Source organism: Sycon ciliatum, chromosome 4 (assembly GCF_964019385.1).
Source record: "Sycon ciliatum chromosome 4, ocSycCili1.1, whole genome shotgun sequence".
Lineage (NCBI taxonomy): Eukaryota > Metazoa > Porifera > Calcarea > Leucosolenida > Sycettidae > Sycon > Sycon ciliatum.
In genome coordinates this window covers 31,887,686-31,901,053 of record NC_088646.1, presented here as the reverse complement: position 1 = coordinate 31,901,053, position 13,368 = coordinate 31,887,686, and positions in this window count along the sequence as shown.

The following is a 13,368-nucleotide window of genomic DNA, read 5'->3' as shown; positions in this document are numbered from 1 at the left end:
GTGACCGACACAATTGCCGACAGCCTAGTCCCAGTGTGCACATCCTAACCTGCAGCTCGACTCCACCACGTCAATAGCACTCTCCTTCTCTCCTTCTCCCCCCCCCCTCTCTCTCTTTCTGTCTCTGTCTCTCTGTCTCTCTCTGCCTCTCTGTCTCTCTGTCTCTCTCTGCCTCTCTGTCTGTCTCTCTCTGTCTCTCTGTCTCTCTCTCTCTCTCTCTCTCTCTCTCTCTCTCTCTCTCTCTCTCTCTCTCTCTCTCTCTCTCTCTCTCTCTCTCTCTCTCTCTCTCTCTCTCTCTCTCTCTCTCTCTCTCTCTTTCTCACACTAACACACACACTAACACATTCACTCACTCACGTTCGCTTGTATACTGTTGCTGCTGCTTTCCTCTTTATGGTTTTTAACTTTTGTTTTATGCCGTCAAGCTACACACTTCTTTCATGTATTGTATTTATTAGCAATCAGCATGCTGGCAGTGCTGGATGAAGTCTGTTTACCTTTTTTAGTCTCCATACTATCACTATGTAGCTGCTTATGCAGGCTTCATACGTACTCGTTCGGTCCCCTGCCCAACTGTACGCATCTGCCCATCCATCCACATCGACAGCCAGTGGTGCTTCTCTGCTCTTTGCTCTGCGTGCCTGTGTGCACGCGACCACGCATAGACACACGCGCACAAACAAACACACACGCACACATCTGTACTACGTTGGTAATCCTGTTCCATTCTGGAACGCTGGCACATTATAAAGCTATTTTCAAGTATGAATTGCGCATTGCTCACTCCTGCAATAATACTCGAGTGCATGTATTGCAGTGGACGCGGAGTTTGACGCGGCACACGGCAACATCTAACATTGCTGTGTCCCACCAAGAGTGTATAACCAAGAGTGTGCATCTGGGGATTATGAGTCGGTGCACAGCGCACTGCCAGCGGGGTTTGACTGCACCACCCTCTGTGCTCATGCGCTCAAAAACCGCGTTCTCTCGTTTCAGCAGTCCCACTTTAGCTTGATTCGTTTGAATCCTTGGCGAGATCCTGTGCGAGTGCTTGAACTTCAGTTCCGTCCGAACCTGAGTTTGAAATCACAAGGAAAGGATGGTTTTGACCAACAGTACTGTACTGTGTGACTTGCATACTGTAAACTGACTACACTGTATACATGTTTGCGACGTATTAATGTTTGCATTTGCCATCGTAAACTCGCTGGTTCTGAGGGATCGCACAAATTTAGTGATGCAAACATTGGGTGGTTTATAGTTCCCTTTTTGTATTTGTATTTATGGATTCTCCACAGGCCTTAGCCTAAGCCGAGGGAGTTTCCGTTGTTACGGCTGTTTTCATCCGATTGTTTCAGCAAGTCACCATCCAGGGAGGTGACACGGGCTGGAGGATCAGGCGGGCCAAGGTACTTGCAGGTTATCTCAAGCCAGGAAACACACGCGAAATGTCTACATTATGTGCAGTCTGACCCTAACGTATACGTGCATGCCACTCTATCGGGCACATTCAGCTTCACTTGCCATGGCAATAACCCGGGCAGCTTTTTGCAGCCTAGCACAATTCTGCGCGGAACTTCTGGTCATGATTTTGCTGCGGAATTCATGGGGGACAGGTTCTGACTTTGCGGTTCACATCAGTCCCACTCAGCTCAAGCCCTACGTGACCAACTTCCATTCCATAATTATCTGAAGCTTGAACGATATGGCAAAGATTCGCTCTTTTCAAATCACAGGATCCTAGGACACTGTGTGTGTTTTGACGTGATGCCGGAGACACCCCACATCATCGCCATGTAGGAAAAAGGGATCCCAGTTGCACACTCTTGGGTAACTATGCTAGCATGGAGTGGGTTCTTGATGATGTAAGGCTTGAAAGTGCTATGCCACAAATGTTACATCAAGAGTATAATAATAATATTATTATTATCACTCCCTTACATGTAGTATTGACTCACATAGATTTTTGCCATGCCTAAGCAGTCAAATATTCCTGCATATTTCACTCCTTAGGGCTATATTGACTGCTTAGGGGTTGCGCAGTTGAACAGTGCCTAGTGCAGCATTGTCACTGCATGAGTAGGCCGTGGTGCAACGGTTGTGCAATCATAAAACCGGGATTCATGAGGTTATCGTCCTGGAATTTGAAATACGGACTGTTTGCCGTGATAAATCTAATATTGACTTCGTACTTGGTCAGTATAGGAAATAAAACCTCGTAAAAGACCTCGGCTTCGCCTCGGTCTTTTACTCGGCTTTTATTTCCTATATTGACCTCGTACTCAGTCAATATTAGATACTACAAAAATTAATCCTCCAAGTAGTTGCCGCTGTCTGGTGATCGCTGAAATGCGTGAAACATGAAGTTAGAGCTACACAGCCTTTCGCTCCCGTTGCATGTGAATACTGCACATTTGTGCATTGAGCAGTGAGCACTCTACTTCGAGCTGCCTCGGCCGGCCTTGTTTTGTGTTTTTGACCCCCCTCCCCCCCAGAATGTGCAACTCCCGCATACCCTGCTGTCCCGACAGCATTTCAAGTTGACGTCACTGTTTATGATGCAATGCTCTGGGCCATGCACCAGTGATATTTACGACATTTGTACGGGGTGTCGACATGTCAACGCATCACACGTTTTTCTTTGCACTAGTTTGTACAGGATCTAGGGTCAAAAGGGGCTTTGTCCGCGACGGGTTCAGGATGCGTCTGATAATACGTGCACAGCACTACAATATAGTAGCAAGAGTAAATAACCAGGGGGGGGGGGGGGGGGGGTATGTACTCTTGCTAGTACCGTAAAATACCGCCAGAGCGCCCCTACCTCCTCGACGCCTCAGGTGGAGAGGGGCAGATGGGCGATTCCTACTTACCGCATTCAGTACTACAGTCAACTTCGCTTATAACGACCGTGACTCGGCGGGGCATCAAAAAAGTGTCCTTATTCGCGAATTGTCGTTATACCCGAAGTCTCATATGTATTACAGTTGGATGGAACTAAGCTATATACATGTAAGTACTATACTCCCTGCTTTCTTTCACACTCACAGACTACATGTACATTTTTATTCGGTTAGATTGCCAGATTGCCCGAGCATGAAACAAGGTGGAGAACACTGTGTTCGGAAACAGTGACCGTACTACAACCTTCCGCGGTTGGCAGTGCCCCGGTCCCTGCGGACCATTTGAACCATCTGGGTGTTGAACCCGGTTCTGACCCTCATTATGCTAGGGGGTTGGAGACTACTCCTTTCGTCCATCGTGTATTCTTTGATCGCTCCTGGATGTCGTCCTGGTAGTCATGTAGCGACTAAGTATTTAAAGGTCATTGTTTCCGAACACAGTGTCCTCCACCTTGTTTCATGGGGGATGCTGTCAATCTAACAATATGCGTGAACTATAACAAGGTTTATTCTCTATATCTAATAGTAATACTAGTTTTGAACTAGTAGTATTGGGTTTTATGTATCTAATATTGACTGAGTACGAGGTCAATATAGGAAATAAAAGCCGAGTAAAAGACCGAGGCGAAGCCGAGGTCTTTTACGAGGTTTTTATTTCCTATACTGACCAAGTACGAAGTCAATATTAGATTTATCACGACAAACAGTCCGTATTTCAAATTCCAGAACGATAGCCTCATGAATCCCGGTTTTATGATTGCACAACCGTTGCACCACCACCTACTCATGCAGTGACAATGCTGCACTAGGCACCGTTCAACTGCGCAACCCCTAAGCAGTCAAATATAAGCAGTCAATATAGCCCTAAGGAGTGAAATATGCAGGAATATTTGACTGCTTAGGTATGGCAAAAATCTATGTGAGTCAATACTAAGGGAGTGATAAGTATCTAATATTGACTGAGTACGAGGTCAATATAGGAAATAAAAGCCGAGTAAAAGACCGAGGCGAAGCCGAGGTCTTATACGAGGTTTTTATTTCCTATACTGACCAAGTACGAAGTCAGTATTAGATTTATCACGACAAACAGTCCGTATTTCAAATTCCAGAACGATAACCTCATGAATCCCGGTTTTATGATTGCGCAACCGTTGCACCACCACCTACTCATGCAGTGATAACACTCCCTTAGTATTGACTCACATAGATTTTTGCCATACCTAAGCAGTCAAATATTCCTGCATATTTCACTCCTTAGGGCTATATTGACTGCTTATATTTGACTGCTTAGGGGTTGCGCAGTTGAACGGTGCCTAGCGCAGCATTTTCACTGCATGAGTAGGTGGTGGTGCAACGGTTGCGCAATCATAAAACCGGGATTCATGAGGTTATCGTTCTGGATTTTAAATACGGACTGTTTGTCGTGATAAATCTAATATTGACTTCGTACTTGGTCAGTACTTAGTATAGGAAATAAAAACCTCGTAAAAGACCTCGGCTTCGCCTCGGTCTTTTACTCGGCTTTTATTTCCTATTGACCTCGTACTCAGTCAATATTAGATACATATTAATATGTACATTTTTGTAGGGGAGCCGGTACGCGGTAGGCTGGGCTTGTTGTACAGTACGGCGCGGAGACTAGATCTACGCGGCGCGGGGCGGCGAGCTTTCCCAGCTAGTGAGACATGCTTTTTTTTATGATTTACACGAATGTCAAGAAGGATGTAGACGTACGTACACAGTATAGGGCTTGAAAGTGCTACGTCACTCCATAGCAATGGCATAGCAACAATTTGAAAAATTCGAAAACTGGATCCACCTGGATCCAGTTTTTGTATGGATCCAAGCACATTTCAAGCGGTCTCACTCACAGCAAGGTGATGTTGCCAGTGAAACTGACTGATTTGGCTAGTGGGGGCGGGGTGACAACTGGTGGCGAAGTAAAAGTTGCACCTGCATACGACATGAGTGGGTTGCTATGCACCCACATACTGAGGCAATAGCAAAGTCACACCTTAGTGGATCCAAAATAGAAATCTGATGTCAATTTACTACTCCCAGGCCGTTTTTGACGTCATCACTTTCAAGCCCTATTTTTGTGGCGGTCTGCGAATACCATGATTCATGAATACAGTGCCGTCGCACCAAGAATTTTGGTTCTTACCGTGCACACGCAGGCCAATTGTCTTTGCCAACCAGTCCGTACGCTAACAAGTAAGTAACGCTAGTTGTAGCAAGCACCCGCCGATATTGGTGTTCGGCTGGGTGAACACTGAGACCGGGTGCGTCTCGATCATCGATCTGCAGATGTTCCTTGTCGGTCAGGTCGTAGGATGGCGGAAGTCAGAGCCAGCAGTGCGACTAGCAACAAAACTAATGGCAGTAGCGCTCGACTAGAGCTCGAGCCTCCGCGCTCCGTCGGGGATGAGCACTCGGTTCGACCAGTGTCCACGACCACAAAGCCTGATCGTACTACCTCGACAGTCAGTGCATCGCTGCGTAGATCTACGCCTCCAGCCGATGGAAATGGCGACACTAACAAACTTGCAACGGAGAACAGCAGCGCGCGGCCTAGCAAGGCCGAGAAATCCCTCGACCAAGCAGCAGCAGCCAGTCGTAGCGGCAGCCGCACATCGCGTACCGGGCCTACCAGCGCTAGGACCAGTCACTCGACATCGACGGATAAGCAAAGACGAAACACGGAACACGCCGCTTCAGCGACAAGCAGAGAAAATGTTGCCGCGTCCGACACCAAGCGTCATCCCTCGTCACCGGGAACATCCTCGGGCCGAAGTCAAGAAGGGGTAACAGCTGCTGGTGATTTGGTGGTGTCCAGTTCAACGAATGGAAGTGGCGCAAAGTCGAGTACACCTCCCAATGCCAGCAGCAATGGTGGCAACCGGCAGCAGGTAGCTCCACCAGTCGCAGAGACATCGTCCGAACGCCACAGTGAACAAGAAGTAACTACAGCTACCATGACTACTGGTGGCAAAATAGTGTCCAGCGCAAGCAAAGATAGAGACAGTGCCAAGGATAGAGGTAGCACAAAGGATAGAGACAGTGCCAAGGATAGAGGTAGCACAAAGGATAGAGACAGTGCCAAGGATAGAGACAGCACAAAGGATAGAGACAGTACCAAGGATGGAGGCAGTACCAAGGATGGAGGCAGTAAAAAGAATGGAGGCAGTACCAAGGATAGGGACAGCACCAAGGATAGAGGCAGTACCAAGAATGAAGACAGTACCAAGGACAGAGACAGCACCAAAGATAGAGACAGTACCAAGGATGGAGGCAGTACCAAGGATAGAGGCAGTACCAAGGATGGAGGCAGTACCAAGGATGGAGGCAGTGCCAAGAATGAAGGCAGTACCAAGGATAAAGACAGTACCAAGGACAGAGGCAGTACCAAGGATAAAGACAGCACCAAAGATAGAGACAGTACCAAGGATAGAGACAGCACCAAGGGTGGAGGCAGTACCAAGGATAGTGACGGCAGTAAGTCCAGAACATCTTCCCTTGCAAGAAGCAGCCGCGGCGCTAAGCAGCGGGTAGCAGGTGAAAGTACCAACACTACAGGAGAGAAGATATTCTCCAGCCCTCCACTTAGGGAAGAAGCTAAATCGAGAACAGGTTCCCGTGCCACTGAAAGCAATGGTGGCAGCCTGCAGCAACAGCCACAGGCAGCCACACCAGTCACACCGATGTCCTCTGGCCACAGTGGACAAGAGGCGAAACTGACTGGCAGTGGTACGGTAAGGCGGAGCCCTGAGGTTGGAGACAGCACAGAGTCAAGAAGGCTACCTTACCGTGCCAGTGGCAACAACGCTAGTGACCAACATCGTGTTTCTACACCAGCCGCCGCAGAGGCATCTTCCAGCCGCACGGGTGAAGAGCTAAAAGCTACTGTCAACAAGAGTGTGTCCAGCCCTACAGTCGGAAAAGATGGCAAATCAAGAACGCCTTCCCGTGCCAATAGCAGGCGGGGCAGTCAGCAGCATGCAGGTACACCAGTTGCACAGGTATCCTCCCGCCACAGCGAACAAGAGGTAAAGGCTACTGCCGACCAGATAGCGCTCAGCCCGAAAGCCGGACACGGTACTAAATCAAGAACGCCTTCCCGTGCCAATAGCAGCCGGGGTAGCCAGCAGCATGCAGGTACACCAGTCGCACAGGCATCCTCCCATCACGGCGAGCAAGGGGTAAAGGCTATTGTCGACCAGATAGCGCTCAGCCCGACGGCCGGAAAAGATGCTAAATCGAGAACGCATTCCCGTGCCAATAGCAGTCGAGGGAGCCAGCAGCATGCAGCTACACCAGTCGCACGGGTATCCTCCCGTCACAGCGAGCAACAGGCAAATATTCCGTCCAGCCCTACGGATACAGACGGCGCTAAATCGACAACACCTCCCCGTGCCGGTAGTAATGGTGGCAACCGGCAGGCAGTAAGCACACCAGTCGCAGAAACTTCAACTGACCGTAGCCTCGGTGGTCAAGAGATGAAAGCTGTTGGTGATGAGCTAGCGTCCAGCCCTGCTCTTGAAGACGGCGCCAAGCCAAGAACACCGTCCCGTCACAGCGGAAATAGTGGCACCCAGCAGCGGACAACTACGCCAGTCGGACATGCTGACGGGAAGGATGGGCGTACCGCAGCAAGCACAGGCGACGTGAGAGATGAAAACCCTGTGGATACCAGAGTTCAGGACACAATTGGCGGAGGAAATGCCTCTAACAGTGATGAAAAAAACGTAGCATCACCGTCCGAAACAAACAATGAAGATATTCGAACATCTTCCCGCCACAGCAAGCAGCAGGCGAATTCTCGCCAAACGTTATCCAGCCCTGATAATGGAAACGCAGTAGGAGCACGCTCACGTGCCAGCGCTGATGAAGTGAGCCGTCGCCAGGACACACGGAGTATAGCGAGTCGCGCAACGACCAGCGGGGAATCAACGGGAAAACCTGCAGCAGATGCAGGCAACGGGAGCAGTGCAAGTGGCGCTGCAGATAGCCGTGTGCAGGACACCGTGATCCCTCCTGCCACAGGTGGACAAGATACAGGTGTTGGTGCACAGGCCCACGGGTACAATGAAACAAGTGAAGACCGTGCACATAGCAGCAGGAATGAACTCCCCGCAGATACAGCTATAACACGAAGCGGAGAAGACGCCGCAACCAGTGCTGAGGCTGAACGGAGTACTAGTAGTGAAAGCGGCACTGAAAGGCCTGCGAACATCAGCGTGCAGGATACAGCGATCGTAGTGGAAGACACTGCTGGCATGGAGACTGAAGGCAGCTATGAAAATGTTTCAGGGAACAAAGATGAGCAGAACGAAGAGAACACAAGTGACACCGGCGGCAAAAGTCCGGCTGAGGAAGAAAAGCCATCATCACAGAGTGAAAATGATTATGCAGGAGCAAACAACACAGATGAGAAAAGACCAGTATCGCAGCGTGAAGAAGCGAGAACTGTGCACGCTGTGGATGAGAAACAGTCGGCATCGCAGCATGAAACAGGGGATGAAAGAACTGCGGACACAGATGAAGAAAAGCTATCCGCTTCACAGAGTAGAGCAGAGGAGGATGCACGGATGTCTTCGCGCCACAGCAAGCAGAGCATGGATGCCGCTCACGACAACACCAACGCCTTGTCCCCTGCTGAGGACGAGGTTGTAACATCGAGAACTCATTCCCGCGCCAGCAGCACCGACGGTAGTCACCATGGAGACCACAATCTGCAGGAAACTACACGGAGTGCAGTGGCTGTGATCACGAGAGACGATGACGATGATGACACGGTCCACACCGACGAGACGAGCAGTGAAAGCCCTGAGAATACCGGCGGAGAGGATGCTACGGACACGTATGAAGATGAATCGAGCGAATCCCAGAGTGCGAGTGTACGTTCCACTGGTACAGATGAAAAAACCACTGCAAATGACCTGGCCAGTCTCAGAAAGCGGAGACAATCTGTGGCAAGGGGAGTTCCGCAGCAGTATGATGGTGAGGATGAGTTCACGGATGAAGACCTGCCCATGTTTGCTGATGGTGGGGGATCAACAGAGGGGCGCGAGCCTCTTCCGTACGACGTCCTTGCTGTCCGCCGTATGTCGGCGCGTGACGGTGAACCACCCCGCAAACACCGTGCACGCCGTGGACCGCACAGGCCACCAACCGAGCCAGCAGAGAACAAGCAGCAGCCGTCCCAGCAATCCCGCACATTGCACTACAAGGTCATGCCACACGCTGACCCGCAAGCTAAAAATGCAGTGACATACCCGCCTCAGAAAAAGCTTCCGAAGAAGAAGAAAGAGCAACGAGATCACTCGACGTTCAGCCCTGGCTGGTATGAAGAGAAAATGAAGGTACTTGACCCCAAGGGGTACCAGAAGCTGATGCTGTCACGTGGTTTGAAACCGAAGCCGCCCGTCGCCAGTGAAAACCGACCGCCGTGGGATGCATCTGTCTCTCTACGTAAGCGGGATCCACCGTTCTACGTAAAACCTTAAACTGCCTGTCACGGTCTAGCCAATCTAGACAAGCTACGGTAAGTGGTGTGTTGTCTGTTGTGTTTTGACTTCAGAGGAAGACTGTGTGTGTGTACAATGATGACACTAGTGTACGTGTAGCTGGCATCTGAGCAGGCTGTCACGGTGGGTTTCGCACGATTACGCAGCTGCGCTCAGAATCACATGCTTGGCCTCTCGCCGTGTCGAGAAAAACTCACATTGGTGGGCTGTTATATATGTATGATATTTGCTTGGGGATGGCCGAGTGATTTCACAATACACATTTATTGCTCCGCACAATGGTTGCATGTTTTGCTAGTTTTTCCCGCACACATCCATGCAGGCTATTTTGGATGTTTCGCCGATTAATTCCGCCTTCATAGCTGAGCAGGACATAGCATTGTTCAAAGTGAAAAAGCTGTTGCTGCTTGTTTCACCCTTGGTGCTCATCCGTTACAGCTCTGCACTGCAGCTCGTGATGAGCAATGGAGTGTTATTCCATTCATTTATTTACATTGGCGTGCGTGATTACATGCATGTTCGGCAGCCTTTCATCTCCCTTTTCTGAAGATTTATTTTATTTGTTTCAATGTGCATGAATCACAGGAAGAGTGATTCTGCATTATATCCTCAACGTGGCAGTTGCATCGATCGGGTGTGGGTTCGTGGTTGTGAACAGTGAGGTTTCCAAGTTAGTTGAGAGACCGTGCAGCCCCTGATGTGATAGCTGGAGCGACGATCTCTGCAAAACAGTCCCATCTCTACTCTGGGTAGCATTGATCTCTGCAAAACAGTCCCATCTGTACTCTGGGTAGCATTGATCTCTGCAAAACAATCCCATCTCTACTCTGGGTAGCATTGATCTCTGCAAAACAGTCATGTCTGTAGAGCAATCATGGTTGTACTGTACATGTACTGTACTCTGTAGTGTAACCATGGTAATTGTAGTACATGACATTGTACTGATGTAGTGTAGGTGTCACCAGCACTTTACTATTACTAAACTAAAGGGCGTATTCGAATTGTCACTCTTTGACTCCTCGAAACTCCACAACCTCATCCGATGGTAGAGGTAGATTAGTTCCGAATAGTTTGGAATAGCTACGTCGAGATGGTCAATCTGATCGGACATCATTATCGCCATGGCAATTCCACTGAAAAACTTTTAAGTGATAGAAACCGTTCGGGAAACTTCAACTAATCTCTTTTTTTAATTCGAAAAAGTTGATGAAGACAATTCGAACGCCCCCTTATTCCCCAAGCCTTGCTTCTTGGCCTTAGTTAGCGGTGCAAGTCTCAAGTACTCTAGCACAATGTCATGATTGTATCATCAGATTCTCTTGGTGTCATACAGAACAAACAGTCAGTAGATCTACACAGTAATGGCTGCAACTCCCGGAGTTGCCATGACTGAGCAGGCAAATGTGTATCCACATAATTATTGTGTGGAAGACGATTTGGAGTGTGTGATCGTGAGGTGAGGATATGGCGATGACAGTGACCATGGTGACAGAGCATGTGACTGGGGCCATGCATTGCTTGACTACGTGTAGCAAGCCGTTGGCACCTTTTTCTTCTTTTTACAGCTCCATCACTCCGTAGATCTACCCACCTTTTTCTCTTCGGTATGATAACCTTGGAGTTTGCTTCTCCTTTCTTTGGAGAGTTTGTGCCTTCGTGTTCCTCGTCTTTCGGTTTTATTTCTCTGTTGCCTGTTTCCATGATGGTGTTACGACATAAGCAAGTTCTCGAACCATACGTTCATTGGTAGCAGAGGATGGTCACTCGTAGTTACTGTAGGTTCGCGAAATTGTGTACAGAACTTTACCAGCGCAGGCATGGCCCTGAAGACGAAGTCGAGAAGGACTTCACGGAGGACCAAGCTGCGGACGAAGGTGCCAGTACAAGAGCGAAGAGTCAGCCCATGGAGGCAGCGACGGAGCTACGGAACGTAACAGAGTCGGAAAAGCGAAGTTGCATGCCAAAGCAGCCTTCACTAGGCACCGGCGAGCAGTACTGGTGTGACCAATGGATGAAGAAATACTTGCCGGAAGCGAAGACGGCGAGCTAGCGGAACTCGGCCATAGTTATAAAAGCGTATAAAGACCGTAATGGACCTCGCACGGGTATACGAAGCAAGCGAGGACAAGAGATGCTTAGAAGACGTCCTGAAGGAAGCAGACGTGCTGGGCAACAGTGGACGGCGTGGCGTGGTATCTGTGGAAGTCCGTGACTGCGCCGGCCAACGCCAGGAGTTTGATGGTGTGAGAGTGAAAGCACGACGCATCCTCTCACCATTGTGGCGCCATCCGGAAGCAGGGTGCAGGCCATCCGGAAGCAGGGTGCAGGCCATCCCTACAGAACTAGAAGGAAGTGCTGCAGGAAGAACAACCAGCACTACCAGTTAGGCATCCCCTCTACTGCTGGGTTCCCTGCCTCGTCGCTACTGGGACGTACAACTCGTAATGCACGGTACCACTATACCAGTTCTGCTTTCAGTAGTTTTGAAACTTTGGAAGTCAATCTCTGACAGTGCCACGATTGTCCACAGCGCTCTGCATCAGCCTGTCCACAGCACTCTGCATCAGCCTGTCTGCAGCGCTGTGACAGCACCAGCCAGTGTGCTGACGGGCTAGAGCGCATACCATGGCCTCAAACAGCCAGCAACCCTCAGCAGTCCAGACGGCCCCATTTGTCTGAGCCTTGGAATCAGATGAAAGGAGTGGAGATCAAAGTCTTCAGGGGTGACAAACGGCAGTATGAGGAATGGAAAGCCGTGCTTATAGCGTGTGTGGAAACATCACCTGCACCTGTCCACTACAAAATGCTTCAGCTAAAGCAATATCGAGATGGCAATGCACTCAAAGTTTTGGCCAAGCTGGGCTCCTCGGCTGCAGAATATGAAGCCGCTAAGCAACATTTGCAGCAGATGTTCGGCGTAACACCGCAACCTCGAGAAGATCCGTGAATTTCCGGTGCCAAATTGCCATATTTTTGGAGGATCTAGCACAGTTCACCGAGCTGAGCAGTGGCAAGGCTCGTGAGTTGGAGAAATTTGCGGATCTTCTCGAGGTTGCGGTGATTAACCTGCAGAATATCGGCCACCATGACGAGCTTCGGACCGGCACTTTCTTCATGTGCCTGATCAAGAAGCTGCTGGAATGGCTGATCGTGCAATATCAGCAATGGCTGTGTGACCACCGGTGGCAAGAATCCGTGCTATCGGTATTGCTCCTAAAGTGGCTGAGGCAGGAGGCCGAGTACCAAGTGGCGGCTTTAGACACGGTGAACGGCATCACAGAGAACAACAGCGGTGGGCAGGCCCGCGGCTGGACAGTTGACAGACACGTCAGCCAACAAGCCAGCAGACGGCCGCATCGCTCGCTCTTGGTGGAGAACCAAGACACCGCTGCACGACGCCCGTCGTGTTCGGTAAGCTACTCGAATGCGCGGAAGTCGATTTGGAGCGTGCGAGGATATGGTGATGACACAGAGCATGTGACTGGGGCCATGCATTGCCTGACTACGTGCAGCAAGCCGTTAGCACCTATTCTTGCATTGAACAGCTGTATCTCTCCTACTCTTCCCGCTTCTTCTTACACGCATTTCTTGTCTTCGGGTTTACCATGATAACCTTGGAGTTCGCGTCTCCTTTCTTTGGAGAGTTTGAGTTCGTGTTCCTCATCTTCCGGTTTTATTTCTCTGTTGCTGTTTTCCATGATGCTGTAACGACATTTAGTAAGTTCTCGAACCACACGTGTGTTCATAATTGTTCCGCGCATTCTGGGAATTATTATTTGTGCAATCTGTAGATGGCTTGAGCAACTGAACCTGCGAATAACATGGCGCTGTGTGAGGTGCAGCCCGAGCACTACATACACTGGGTTGTATGGGCATTCGAACGAGCAGCTACGATACTTGGGAGGGAGCGGGGCACTTCTACCAGCAGCAGCAGCACCACC